Here is a 14359-nt window from a genome sequence, read left to right as displayed (position 1 = left end):
CGAGTTAGCGCGATAATCGACGACAGAGTGAGCAGTAAGAGTGCACGACAAGACGATGACGAGGCGCCCCGTACGCGTTCCCAACACGAGAAAGCACTCTTTGAAGACAGCCTGCAAAACCAAACGTTGCATGAAAAAGGATGCGACGTAGAACTTGCGCGATTTGCGAGTATGATTCCGCATTTCGTCACCTTGCTTTCGCGCGCATAACGTTGCCGGTTAAGTTTACGCCACAGCGCTTTCGGCGCGGCGCCAGCAAGTGCACTGCAGCGGATGCTGTATACACGGCGAGCATTTCCACTAACAGCTTTCTCCACGCAGTGTTCCACCACGTTTGCCTCGGAGACTCTTCTTGAGATCTTAGAGCGAGAAGGCCTTCCGCGTGGCCACCTACACGAACACCTTGTTTTACAGCGAAGCTGTTTATGGCGAGGGTTCCGTGCATTTTTGTTCTGCCTGTGCGAAAACCGGGGACCGATCCCGGAGATAGTGCAATGCCCGGCCGACCCGGGGCGGAGGTGAAGCAGGCTTCAAGCACTCCGCCGACTTAGAAAAATAAGTTTAATATTCTGGATTCGAACAGAACACGTACCAGATATTAAGCTGATAAGAACAGATACCACACTTCGACCCGCGTCGGCGATGCCTACGTTCGCACCGCACTTTCTTTGTCGGCGTTCCAAGCGCTATCTACTTTCTTTCCGCTCTCCCGTGGTGGCGGTCCCGTCGAAGCGTCACGAGTGTATAGTATCATCCGGCTCCTCGGGACGGCGGTCACGTCGTCCGCGTGAATGTATATAAAAATCCCGGGTAAATGAGTTCGCACCTTTGTTCAACATTCTGTTTCACCTCTGTCGTCGTCATCATCATCATCATCATCATCATCATCATCGTCCTATTTTATGTCCACTGCAGCACGAAGGCCTCTCCCAGTGATCTCCAATTACCCCTGTCCTGCGCCAACCGAATCCAACTAGCATCCGCAAATTTCCTAATTTCGTCGCAACACCTAGTCTTCTGCCGTCCTCTACTGCGCTTCCCTTCTCTTGGTACCCATTCTGTTACCTTAACGGTCCAACGGTTATCTAATCTGCGCATTACATGATCTGCCCAGCACCATTTTTTTCTCTTAATGTCAATTAGAATATCGTCTATACCCGTTTTCTCTCTGATCCTAACCGCTTTCTGTCTCTTAAAGTTGTGCCTAGCATTCTTCGTTCCATCGTTCTTTGCGCGATCCTTAACTTGTTCTCAAGCTTCTTTGTCAGTCTCCAAGTGTCTGCCCCATTTGTCAGCACCGATAAAATGCACTGATTGTATACCTTCCTTTTGAATGATAACGGTAAGCTTCCAGTCAGGGGCTCACGATGTCTGCCGTATGCGATCCATCCCATTTTTATTCTGTGAATTTCCTTCTCATGGTCAGGGTTTCCTGTGATTAGTTGACGTAGGTAAACGTACTCCTTCACATATTCTAGAGGGTCGTGTGCAAAACACCTTCGCTGGTCGTGCACCTTCGCAGAGTGCAATGGCTTATGATTTTACAGCGAATCTGTTTATGGCTAGGGCTCCACGCATTTTCCAGAAAGGTCCACATAGAAGCTTCATGTCAACAAGTCGTGCGCGCAGTGCTCCCCCTCTCCCTCCTTCTATTCGCCGTTTATTTCTTATCCCCAGTGCAGGGCAAAGCATACCGCACTCTCACCTGGTTGACCTCCCTGCCTTTTCTATTCTTGCTTCCTCTCCCTCTCTCTCTCTCTTACCATCTTTCATTCATAAGGGACATATGAGGCACAAGCGCATTGTCCTGTCCGTTTTTCCCACGTCCCGTCGGCTGCGCTGTTTCGACATAAAGAGAAAATGGGTTGCTAGACGAGGGCGACGTGCCCCAGTGACGCTGCAATAGGCGTTCAGACTGATCGCCAAGCTCAAGCCGCCTGTATAGTTGCAGTCCACCATCATCGCCACCATCATCTGCACTATATATGCCTAAACAAGTCAAAACCTTTTTTTTTTTCTTTTCTCACAAGGCTCCAGATTGACCAGCAACTGTTCTTACTAATGGATTTAGCGTATGAAAAGGTTCGCGAACACAGGCTCTATCTATAGCAGTCGGACCCGCCTCAAGATCATTCGGCAAAACTTAATGAAGTACCAACATCCGTCAGCAATGCGCATATGCGCGACTCCAGTCGCGCGCGCTCAATAGCCTGTGGCTTGGGACACAGAGGACACGCGATCATCGCACCGCCAATGACAAAAGGCGTGCCTCCGTACATGAACGCGCTCCAAAAACACCCGGAGACAGCCCACAGACACGCAAACACAGACGCAACAACGCGCCTCTCATTCAATCGCCGAGTGATGCTCGCTCCGCCATCATCAAGCCGCTCGGCCTGAGAAGAAATCGAATCGTGGCGGAGCACGCGCACACCACGAAGTCGTTTTCCGCCTACCGTTTTCCTCTCTCCCTCTCTCTCTCCCTCTCTCTCTCTCAGCTGTCAAAGCCGCGTAACCGCACCCTCGCGACCGCACCGGCCTTCGCCAAGTACACACTGGCGTGCGAGAGAGCCGCTTTCAGGATGTCCACCGACGATCCAGAATTCTTTGGCCGTCGGACCCCTCCTTCCCCCTCCCTTTCATGGGCGAAGGTGTAGACGCGCCCGTTGTCTTTCGCGAACCTGCAATTGGCTGTCGGGACAATTGGCAGCGTTTCGTCGTTCGCTAGCTCCATCGATTGCTCCATCGCGTGCGCGCCAGAATGCAGCAGGTCGCATTGCATTTCAGCTGTCACAGCGATAGCAATCCGTATTTTTTTCTTCTTCTTCTTCAACGCAAGAACATATAGTTATTTATTTGGCCATGCCAGTTCGAAGCGAAGACAATCGTCATTCCGAGAACAGGGTCCATGATGATAAGTGCAGTGTCACCCAAAGAACGAAACATGCAGAGAGATACTGTGTGCATAGTATATATGCAGAGAGTTTCTCGATGAGCTGCGTCAAATGCAGAAAAAAAAAAGCATTTCGGAGCGGCCGCCCACGAACAAGCTACGCATTGCTGCCCGTCGGAAGCCGGGCGTTATAAGATGGGCATCACAAAAGGGAGGCCTCGCCGAGTGTCGGCACAGTAGACGAAGCGCTTTCGAACAACCCCGGCCTGTGCGAACGACTACAGCACTTCGAGCATTTTTTGTGTTCGCCCTAATGATGTCTCTCTCTCTCTCTCTCTCTCTCTCTCTCTCTCTCTCTCTCTCTCTCTCTCTCTCTCTCTCTCTCTTTCTCTCTCTATAATGCATCCCTCCACTTCCCGTTGCCCCAGTACGCAGCGGCAAGCCGAATATTCCAATCAGGTGAATCTTCCAGACTTTCCTCTCTCTCCTTCTCAGTAGCTCTTGCTCAAACCCTTTGTTGGTCAATGCAATAAAAGGTGTGCTGACACACACACGCACACACGCACACACACACGCACACACACACACGCGCACACACGCACACGCACACACACACAGTGCGAGCTCTCTTAATCCAGGCGGCTTCGATAATTACCCATTATTTTTTCCTTTCGTGCATTTACGTGCAGTTGTCGTTTTCTCGAGTTCTAGCGCACAGCCGCACTCTCTGCAATGAAGTGCCAAGTGCCCCAATAGCGCTCTGACCACGTTGTTACGGTGCCCTTTCAACCTTTCGCTAAGGCATCTGCCCGCTTGGCCAATATACTCGTATACTGTCACGCGTACAATGTTTTGATCTTCAGCGGCGACTGCTCTTCATCGGATTACCGTTGTTACCTCTCGGAGCGATATGCACCAACTGTATCCGAAATCTTCGAATTTATCAAACAGAGAAAAACGTACGGAGTACAAAGAGCATTTCATCCGTTTCGCGCTGTTTGATTTCGAAGATGGTGACCTACCAACTCGCCCAGCTTGCCGTTTTGATCCTGTATCCGGAATTTATAAAATGGACGCACCAACTTCATAGCGAAAGAGTCTTGTTTAATCAGATTTCGCGTGCGACGCGAGTAGTGTTGCACATGCTAGAACGTTCTGGGGGCACCAGCGGTTAGCTTGAACTGTACCTTGATACATGTATAAATTGCGAGCCTATACTTGGTCCGTGCGACAACATTCGACGACCGACGACTGTGCACATCGCTATCATTGCGGTTTGAGGCTTGTTCGTTTTTTTCATGGCACACGTTCGCAGAATAAAGAGTTCAATTCTTAACTCACTCTTTTGGCGGCCTTTAATTGTTTATCGTCACAGCATCGTGACAGTATTTCGCCGCAGGTGGACGGAATTGAATATTTCACGCTGTGTTCGTGTGTGTGTGTGTGTGTGATGCCTTACGCGTTGCTTCGTGCATCTCGCCAGAGCGCTGTCGGAGCTCACAAACTTTGAACACTTTGCGCAGTTTCAGTTGCGCCGATAAGCGCAACCTCGACACCGACAGCTGATAATATTTTGTCGAGTTATGGGAGATTCAGTGAAGATGGGATGTACGGTAAAATTCTGTTCTCGAACTCACTTTCTGCCGCTGCGCTGAACGGCCTTTCGAGCTTTTGCAGCGATCGACGAAAACAGAGCCAGTCAGATACTCAGCCCTCGATCGAGAAGCGTTGCGACTGGGTACAAAAAAAAAACCTTGCTCCGCCTTGTGCGCTCACTAAATTTATCAGTAGTTTGAGCAACGGGATCGCCCAATCGCTCTTTTTGTTTTCCTGTTTCGAGCGGTCCGAAATGTTGGAGGGCGAAAATTGGCGTGTTATTGGATCTTGGCTGGAATGCCCAGCACACGTGATCTGATTAAAGAAGGAAACTGGAGATCCAGAAATCTTGTGAATTGATTTTTTGGCATTTAATGCGTCGGCACAACAGCGAAAAGTTCAGGAAGCACATCGCACACAGCTCTATCAAAATACTGGGCCTATGATAATCCTATGAAGGATCATTAAAACGTTATGGGCTCTCGAGCGCGGTCGTTGATGATTACGTCTTGTTTTTCTGTAGGCAAACGAACGCTTGACACTGGTGCGATGCAGGACCCTATACGAATTCCGTTTATTTATTGATTTTATTACAAGTCTTTCGAACTTTGCAAAGATATAGATGTAAATGAACTGACACTAATTACTTAGCGTCGTTGAATGAATCCTTGAAGTGTATTGAAAATCGACCGCTCAGTGGTTGTCTACGCGTTCTCTATGACTTGTCGAAAGATAGGTGTGACGTAAATAGCCATAAAGGAGTGATATTCACCACAAATGCGGACCGGTGTCTGGTGAACTTATAACTTTGAGAAAGTCAGTAAGTTCTTATTATTTCTTTTTAGCCTAAGGGGGTCATGAAAGAGTCTTCAGTTCATCCAGTGAAAATTTTGCTACTATAGGTGCTGCCAAGATATGTGTCCCGACATCGCTACCCTCAATGGACTGTCAAGATTTGAGTTTTCGCAGACAAAACATGTCTAACGACACCTTATCTGTGCTTTCTATAAGACAGGAAAGCTTGTTCAAGTTTAGGTATTTGCAAAAAAAAAAGCTTAGCCTTATGTTGTTGTTTTCTTCAATTGGTCCCATTGCTTGGTTCTTCGAACGTTGATCGCACAGCGTCTGAAGCTTTTTGAAAAGCTTCCTTCCCTTCCCTCGTTTGCTGTTCATAGATATACATACGCTGTAAAAAAATGTAGTAATTACACTGTTTTATTGAATACCGGCTGGGGTTGCACATCTTGAAATACTTGTTATCGGCTTCATCCTAAAAAATGAGTGCGACGGTATTTGAACCAGACAAGAGGAAGGGAATTCAAACGCCCGGCTAATTCAAGATTGCGTTAAATCAGATAATACCTAAAACAGCCTCGAGGGCGTTTAAACATCAACGTGCTCCCACGAAACATTGGAGGCTGCGCCCGTAAAATACGACGCTTGCGCTACTCCCTGCATTTTCCTCTGCAGTACGTTTACCACGAAGCCTCCATCGCAACACCAGGCCAGGTGAAGCGTAATTGCTGAGAACCAGAAACAAAAATGACACCGCAACGCTTCGCAGCTGCAGACATTAGCCTAAATGAACACGTGAGGCACGCAGGTCGCTCCCCCGGTGTGCAGACGACGACACGCTATACACAACAACAAAGAAGAAGAACGCGTAGCTACCGTTATCCTACATGAAGAGAAAAAGTGCGCGTCGAGCCAATCAACGTACGGCACTCGCAAATGGAAGCGGCGCCGCCTAGAGAAAGCGACGTCGAATGCATCTCAGCAGCAACCAACACGCACGCGTCCCGTCAAAGCGTGGAGCCCCGCGTCTACACTGTACACGCACACAGCCCAATCTAATCGGACCCGGGCTGTTCCGAACATCGCGCGGCGCGCTCACTGCGGACGCTGCAAATCGCGCGTACGCCAGGGCCCACGGCGCCTCCGCATGCCGCGGGACCAGCTAATGGAAGCGTCCCGCGGTGGAGTCGTAGGCTGACGGCTCTGTTTGCTCCGTGCATCCCATTCCAACTCGCGCTCCCAGGCTTCCATCCAATTGTCTCTGCGACGCTAGAAGCTTCTGTTTACTTCGATTCCACTGTCCATTTGTTCGATGGTTTATTCGTTCGCTCCCACTCTATCGATGGCAAAAAAAGTGCGCGCCAGGGCTGACAAACTCCGCCTGGCTCCCGCTCTTTGCCTTTTCTTACATTGCGGAAACGCAACGAGGCAGAGCCAGCCTCAAGCTTAACTCGTCGTCTGGATTTTGCAGAAGTAATGTGGCAAAGCCAACCTCACGTTTTAGTCAACGTTTGGAGTTGAGTCAAAGTAACGAGGCGAAGCCAAACTTTCAGTTCAGTTTGATGTAGCGTTTAGCTTAGGACCATACGCCGACGACAACAAAGCACGCACTAAAACGCACTCCGCAGTGAAAATAACTCGTTTTTGTCGAACTACTATAACTACTCCGACGAAACGCCGCCGAACTTTTTCAAAGTAACCATGTGGCATAATTTCCTGCCGCATGACGACTCGCGATGAGGCGAAGGCGAAATCTAATATAAAAGGAAGTTCGGTTCTCTCCTAATTCTTGTTTTCTTATGCTGGTAAATTGAATCTTATGTGAGATGCACCATAGGCATCCGCGCCACTATTAGCGAAATGCGCCTTCACGACAACGAAAGAAAGTTTGGAAGCGCGCGCCGTCGGCTCTGCTTCCAGCTGTATTTGGTGCGCAAAGGCCTCACGCTCGCGTTTCAACTGCACCTCCGTTCGCCTTTGAAGATATAATGAATTACTCTGTGCGGGAGCTCATCCTCGAGATCTCTGTGACCAGCTGCACAGAGAGTGCAATCAGCTTCGGATCTTAAGAAGCAGAAGGAGATTAAAGAAGGATCCTCCATCTATTTCCGCTTACCAAGGTTACTGTACAGGTACGGCCCAGAAAGCTGTCTGGATACGGCCCAGAAAGGAATGGGGGTGCTAATATTGAAATTCAGAGTCCACTTCTTTCCTTTAGCTTCCACAAGCGTTGCTTCGACAGCTCCCGCCTCGGAGCGAAGATTCTTCTAGCTTTACGACTAGCGAGCGATTTAATCACTTTCTCTCACGACCGGTTCCTATACAACTATTAATTTTCCGCGCAGTTTTTTTTATTACTATTATTACCCTTCTAGCAAAGGTTTCACCCTATTTTGCTGCCTCGATGTACCACGCGAGGCGAACCAAAGCCTATGTTCACCAAGCGTCATGTGGATAAATATGAAGGAAGTCTCTGCGGCTCTACAGTGTAGCGTTATGGTATACCAGTGTAGCGATATGGTCTACAGTGTAGCGATATGGTATACCAACTATTTTACCAAGAGTGCATGTGTCCGCGTTTATTTGGCCGTAGAGCTCCACTTTTACTGAAACATGAGAATGTATTATTCCGTAGTATACCCTGTCAATTCGAAAACATCACTCAGTCCTCTCACTCAGCCTCCCGCGGTTATTGCCTATCTTCCTTATTCGCCAAGTACAGGTCATATCCGTCACCGGCTGGGCCTGTGTCAGCTTCCGCTGACGAGAAAAGGAGAAAGCGGCAGATGTGAGCAGCGACAGCGAAATGAATTTCACCGCTGACTGGAGGCACGCACAGTACAGATGCAGGACAGCAGCCTACTCTGTGAGCTATTGCGCATAAAATTGACGCTTCAGTCCATAATGAAGTTTTCAGCAACTTTGGGCGCCCCACACGTTATAATGTCATACCAAAAAGTGTATATGCCTAAGACAAGCCATGCAACTTCAAAAAGAAGTTAAAACTGGGTAAACAGTGCGCGCATTTTTCCGAGACAGAGACTCTACAATGCCACAAGCTTGATGACGTGGAACAACACTTCGCTTGAAGTGGTGTCATTGAAGATTTTCTAAGTGTCGCTTGAAGTGATCAAAGTGATGACGAAATGCAAACGTTTCTCGACAGCCAGCTGAAAAGAGGCCGTCCCCATGCACTCCTTCAATGGGTATAGGTGTTTACGGAAAGGCGCGAGGCGATTAGGCGATTCGTATGGCTTCCGCTCGCGTTGTTTCGTCGCGTCGTAACTTGACTAACACTTGAGGAACAGTCTCTCTTGTGTCCGCGCCTAAAACGCCCTGGTGGAACAATTAGCGTAGTTGCTAATCAGGACAAATCTGTCCATAGCTACGCCACCACCACATTCATAAGCACATTTATTATTGCGAAAGCAATTATACGGACACTCCAGGTGCATTTCCGCCGCCGGCGTCGACGTTGGTGTGGCATTTCGTGTAAAGTCCACGTGCGATAACGTCGTCACCGCGCAGCGTATGCTGTGTGTGCGAGTGAAAGCGGGCAAGGGTGAGCCGACGATGGTGGGTCGATCTCGCGCCCGCAAGGGAGGAACGTGGGGAGGAAGCGCGCCGTCTTGCATCGCGCGCGAGGCAGCCGGGGGAGAGGAGGGGGAGGGGCGTTCTACTTCGCCGGCGGCCGCGCGGGCCTTATCTAAAAAAGCGATCTGCCATGAGTGCAGAGTCTAAGTAGCCGAGGGTTGACAGCTTCGCGTATGCTGTGTTCTCGTCGCTTAGTTTGCGTTGAAGCGAGAGGCAGCACGAAGGTCCGTTCGCTCGCTGCTGCTGCCGCGATCCTAACGCGAGCGTTGTGACAGTGAGTGACCGTATTCATCGAGTGAGATGTGTTCATGTTTTCTTGTGAGCGCGTGACACCATTCTTGTTCATTTAATTAGTAAGCGAATTTTATAAGCTTATACGGCCGATAAAGCTACTATCCTCACTTTGTATAGCTGTCTAATATTTTGCTATCGCAATCGATGCTTCGCCTTTCGCGCGAAACTGTGACTTTATTTACTGTCATCCGCGAATTCCCAATATATAATGCGACCTGCTGCGAGATCGCGCACGCATCTCAATTTCCGAACGCGGTTCATTTGCGGTAGTGTAATTCGCCGGCGCCGCGCTTTCGTCAGCGGTCATCTGCTCGACGAGGCGAGAGCGCCAATGGGACGCCGCCTACTCGATGACGTAGGAAGCAAAGTGAACGTTCGGAAAGCGAGACGCTTGCGCCACTTCGCCCCCGTGACTGTCACCACCTGGCACACTTACTTCGTTCAGTCGCAAATGTTGGCGAAAAACCAGTTACTATCCTCTGTCTGTCGTAGTCGTAGTATGAGATGCAAAAGCCGAATTAGTTTGAAGCAGTGTTTACTCGTGAAGTGTATATTCGAGCCGGACACGCGAACATGTACCAAGTATATTTCCTGTTTTTGTGCTTGAGGAACACAGGCAAATCTGATGTGCCGCTACAACTTCCTGAATGTAAATTAGGGTGTCGCCTATAATATAATTGATGGGTATACGTATTAACTAGTAATCATCGGGACTGGTATTGCTTTTTCCCATACCGCGCCATAGCAAACCGACCCCTCCGATCGATGCTCTTTTTGAAGAACTGCCGAAACAATGAGTTCGAAAAAAAAAAAGCTCCTAACTTAGCACTCTCTTTTCTCTGCCTCTTTCGTTTCTATACGGCAACAAACCCCTCATCTACTAGCCAACCATAATAGCTCGAGAGAAAGAATTTTAACAACGATGTCTAAAATCTTCCCTGAATTGTTAATGTATTTGTCGGTAGACCGAGTACGGCGAACGTAACAAAGAGACGAACAAAGTTCTATATAAGGTATTTTATTCCGCACATTTTCGTGATTCGCATCAAGACAAGGCGTTTTAAAAATTTGTTATCAGAACAGTGCCACGTGACATAACGTCGTAACGACACAATACTGCTGCTTTATTAAGTTTTTTTTCGCACGGTTGACTATCTTTCTGGCTGAAAAGGAATTGAACTGTAGTCGGGAACTTGTAGCAGATATATCAAAAGAAGTTCGGCCTCTTTCCGGCAAGAAAGGGCGATGATGGTAAATCCGTAGCATTAATTTTTGAGACAGAAAGAAAAAACATAACTGCGGAAGGCGTTCGACCCGGGTCTTTTCGCGAAAACGCGCAAAATATATCAAGTTCACAAAGAACTCGAAGTCCTGAGAAAAAAGCTGTTCCGGCTAACGAGGGCGACGGGTACATTGCAGCTCTGTATATAGTAGATAAGGGTGAAGCCGCGCTTTTCCTTAAAAAAAACAACGAAGTAAAAGTTGTTGCCTGAAACCATCTGCACGTCGCCTCCGTGACCCACATAACGGGAATCGGAGTCGACTCTACACTAGTATCAAAAACATGTTCTTCTTAGATTTAGTAGCCTCCGAATGTTCACTGAGGAAAAGTGCAGCCAGATATCGAGATAGTTGTTTCTGCCTCTATCTATCTATCTATCTATCTATCTATCTATCTATCTATCTATCTATCTATCTATCTATCTATCTATCTATCTATCTATCTATCTATCTATCTATCTATCTATCTATCTATCTCGTTCTCTCTTGTATCACACTTTTTAACGTGCTTACGTGTTGCGCGGTCAATTCGTATCCCCGCAGTATAGTCACTAGGTGGTAATTATAATCATACTTTAAGATATCAGAGTTTATTTTCTTGCCTCGAAGGCATTCCTAAAGGACAGGCCGTGTGGCGTTTCTTTATTATGTTGCCAAATAATACACATACATCCAACATGCATGACATCCACCGCGATAACTAAGTGTCAGAAGTACTGGCAGCTGGGCGAGTCGGTACCGATTCATATTAACTGCGCAACGACACTGGCCTGCAAAAAACAACAGACGACACGAGCGCTTGTCTCGTCTGTTCTTTCTTAGTCCCCGTGTTGTTGCGCAGTCAATATGAACTAAGTGCCCATGTCGTTCTCCTGCTGCACGCAGAATCAGGGGTTCGACTGCCGACATAGACGGCCGCATTTCGGTGCCAGCAGAGGAACGCCAGAACCCACAAAATGTAGACTTTGGTGCACGCTGAGGAATACCAAGTAGTTTAAGCTCATACAGAGCCCTCCACTGCGATGCACGTCGTAGTCTAAGTGCAGCTTTTTCAACATAAAACTCTGCTAGTACTTAGTACAGTAGACTGTATTTAAAAAGCGAGCGCGAAGGTACTTTAGGAATCCGCTTGATTTATCGAAAGTTTCGATTTATAAGGCTGTGCAGAATCTATGAAAAATAAATGAAGGCCCTAAGACCGCTCAGCTTGCGGAAGACTACAGCTTCACACAAGTTTGTCTCAACGGAAGTCTAGTGTACTTCTATAATCTAACGTGGTGCTTGCGTACGCTAATCTCAGGGCAGTTTTGGATGTGTCCGCACGTGTGTAGCGCGCACATTAAAGGCTGGCTTCTCCGCACTATGACACAATATAAGGAAAAACCTGATTGTGAAATTACGCTTTTTTTTTTTTTGCGGATAACTGCCAGTGTGCGTGAACGTATGTATGATCTTGAACATTGCAAAGACAACGGTAAACAACACGCATCGTTATAAGTACGTAAGTATCGAATAAAGGCACACCATTCGGAACCGAGTTTGAGCTCTCTCAACTCTGCGATTGGTACACGGCCTACTTCACCATTAAGACATCGGATACCCTCGCACTGTATTAAAGAGTGCCCGATGTTTCGATCGAGGTGTATGCAGCACTCGGTATAAAAGCAAATATGGATAATGTCGGTGTTAATCAAAGGCGATACAAACGTAGTCCGGCTTGAAGCGATAGCATTGACGTGTGTATCGAAACGGACTTTCACATCCATCCGTAGTCGTCGTCGTCGTTCTTTCTTTCGTGTTGTTATTGTTGTTGTAAAGACACGCTAATAGGATGCAAAATAAACGAAACACCGGGCTAGACACTGTCTCATTAAAGACATGAGTGGCAAGAGAAAAGCATTGCGCAACATAACGCAACACGTAAAACACAAACTGAGACTAGGAGAACCACAGACGAGAATCAAGTTTTGCGACAGCAGGAAGCTACGCAAAGAACAGACTGCTGGCCATTAGTAGTACGCTTTAATTATTTCTGTCACATCAGAGTGAGAAGAGGGAAATAAAGATGTTTATCATGTGACTAATACGAATGGCATAGACTAAATGGATAGTCGTACGATGTATGTGGGAAAGGTTACGGGCGCCGTTATGAAAGACATATCGGACACGAATCACAGCAGCCGCTTAAGATAACGCAGTAAGAAACGGGGTACTGCTTATTTTGTATTTTACCTATATGTTAGCTAACACTCCCCTACGAACACCTTGTGCCACGTGTCAGAAAGGCGTTACAAAGCTTCCACAATGTTTGCCAGTTCGCTTACGCCCTGACGAAGCAACAGGACGACAAAAATGGCTTCTACGGAGCTGGCATCATTCATTATCGTGTCTCCGCCACACGTTGAGCTCTGTGTTTAATTGTCCACGGCACGACGGAACGGGCAGAGCTCATTTTGAATTGCCACTAAGCAACCACGGCGGGTTCTGGTAGAGCTGACTGATTTTTTTTCCGCGGTGAATGAACATTTCTTTTTAACATACACCACATGCCGAAAAAAGAATATACACCTCAGTCCTGTTGAATATTTCGTGGTCATTTCCTTGACACACTTTCTTTCTTTTTTTATGTTCAACTTTGCGGTATGTCTCGAACCGAGTGCGCAAGAATAAATCTAAATCAATGGCGAGATTTGATGATTCATCGTAGCCTGTCAGAGCATCCATAGAAAGCACTGTAAGACAAACGGTAAACACAGCGCGATGCGTACGCCTCTCGCTCCTTCGCCTTTCAGTCATTATGCGCGCCAGCTGTGTCTACGGAGAGAGAGAGAGAGAGAGAGAGGGGAGAGAGAGAAACATTTATTTCATTCCGGCTACGGAGAATAAGCAGCCAACGAACATACGTATTTGATAATAAGCACCATATAACCGAAAGCCATGAGCCGGTTGATACACTCTATGGCAAACACTCTACGCAACAGAATATGAAGTATAAACGCATCGAAACGCGCCTCGCCGACTTGGCACGCTTATTTAGCTCTTCAATTTTCACGACGCATGACGTATGCGCGCGGAGCCGCAAACCTCTTCGCATGCTTACGTAAAATCTGCATACACTATACGGTTAAAGCTTAATGCGGCCACTGCGTTCGTTATAAGGGTTTCTAGATTAAAAAGCAGCGAACATACATGGACGAGCATTCAGCGAGTTTGCGAAATATAAACTCTCGCTCGATCCGTCGAAGATATTGAATTTCACACTCCGTTTAGGACCGCGGCCACGGCTCTATATATACTTTTGCTTCCAATACACACACATACGTGCGTAAGCTCAAAATGAGAAGGATAGGATTGCTCCTTCTTTCTTTTTATTCTTTTTTTTTTCCTAATGGCTGAGATAAAGCGCCACCAGCTGTTTCGGAGTAAGTGTAATTCTAGTCAGGATTGGAAAGAGCTTGCTGCACAGGGTCACTTCGGACGTCCCCGAAATTTCGTCAGAAGGAGGAAAAATGGACGCCATGCGAGCAGTGCTCCGCTATGGCATTTACACGGATGAGCACTGCTAGTCAGACTGGACCGGCAGCAAGCCCTGGAAGAGAGAGCGTGAAAGCGAAGCTTCCTATTACATTGGCGAACTTTCCCGGACTTTGCTGGCGATGGCTGCTGCTGTCTCTACCGAATAGCTATATCCTTGTTTATGTTGAATAGCTATGTCCTTGTTTGCGCTGCTTCTTATAGATCCTCTCAACATGCAAGAACATGATTAGGTCGCCGCCCCATATTTATCATTTCATTTTATTTCGCGAGGCTCCGCGTATTGACGCGTCAGGAAGGCACGACGAGAAAAGGAAAAAAGAAAACGGCAGACTCACGCAGAATACAAGTCCTTGTCACATTACAGGGCGT

At 47.6% G+C, this 14359-nt stretch overlaps 1 protein-coding gene and 1 pseudogene across 2 annotated transcripts in view; both read right to left on the bottom strand.

Annotated features, from left to right (window-relative positions):
- The window catches only part of LOC126541410 (multiple C2 and transmembrane domain-containing protein 1-like), a 288393-nt gene that overhangs the window by 232997 nt on the left and 41037 nt on the right, over positions 1-14359 (bottom strand). The window lies entirely within an intron of this gene.
- On the bottom strand, positions 465-644 carry LOC126542123 (U2 spliceosomal RNA; annotated as a pseudogene).

This window comes from Dermacentor andersoni, chromosome 2 (genome assembly GCF_023375885.2).
Source record: "Dermacentor andersoni chromosome 2, qqDerAnde1_hic_scaffold, whole genome shotgun sequence".
Taxonomy (NCBI): Eukaryota; Metazoa; Arthropoda; class Arachnida; order Ixodida; family Ixodidae; genus Dermacentor; species Dermacentor andersoni.
Note: the sequence above shows the minus strand (reverse complement) of the source record. Positions and strands in the feature narration are given on the sequence as shown.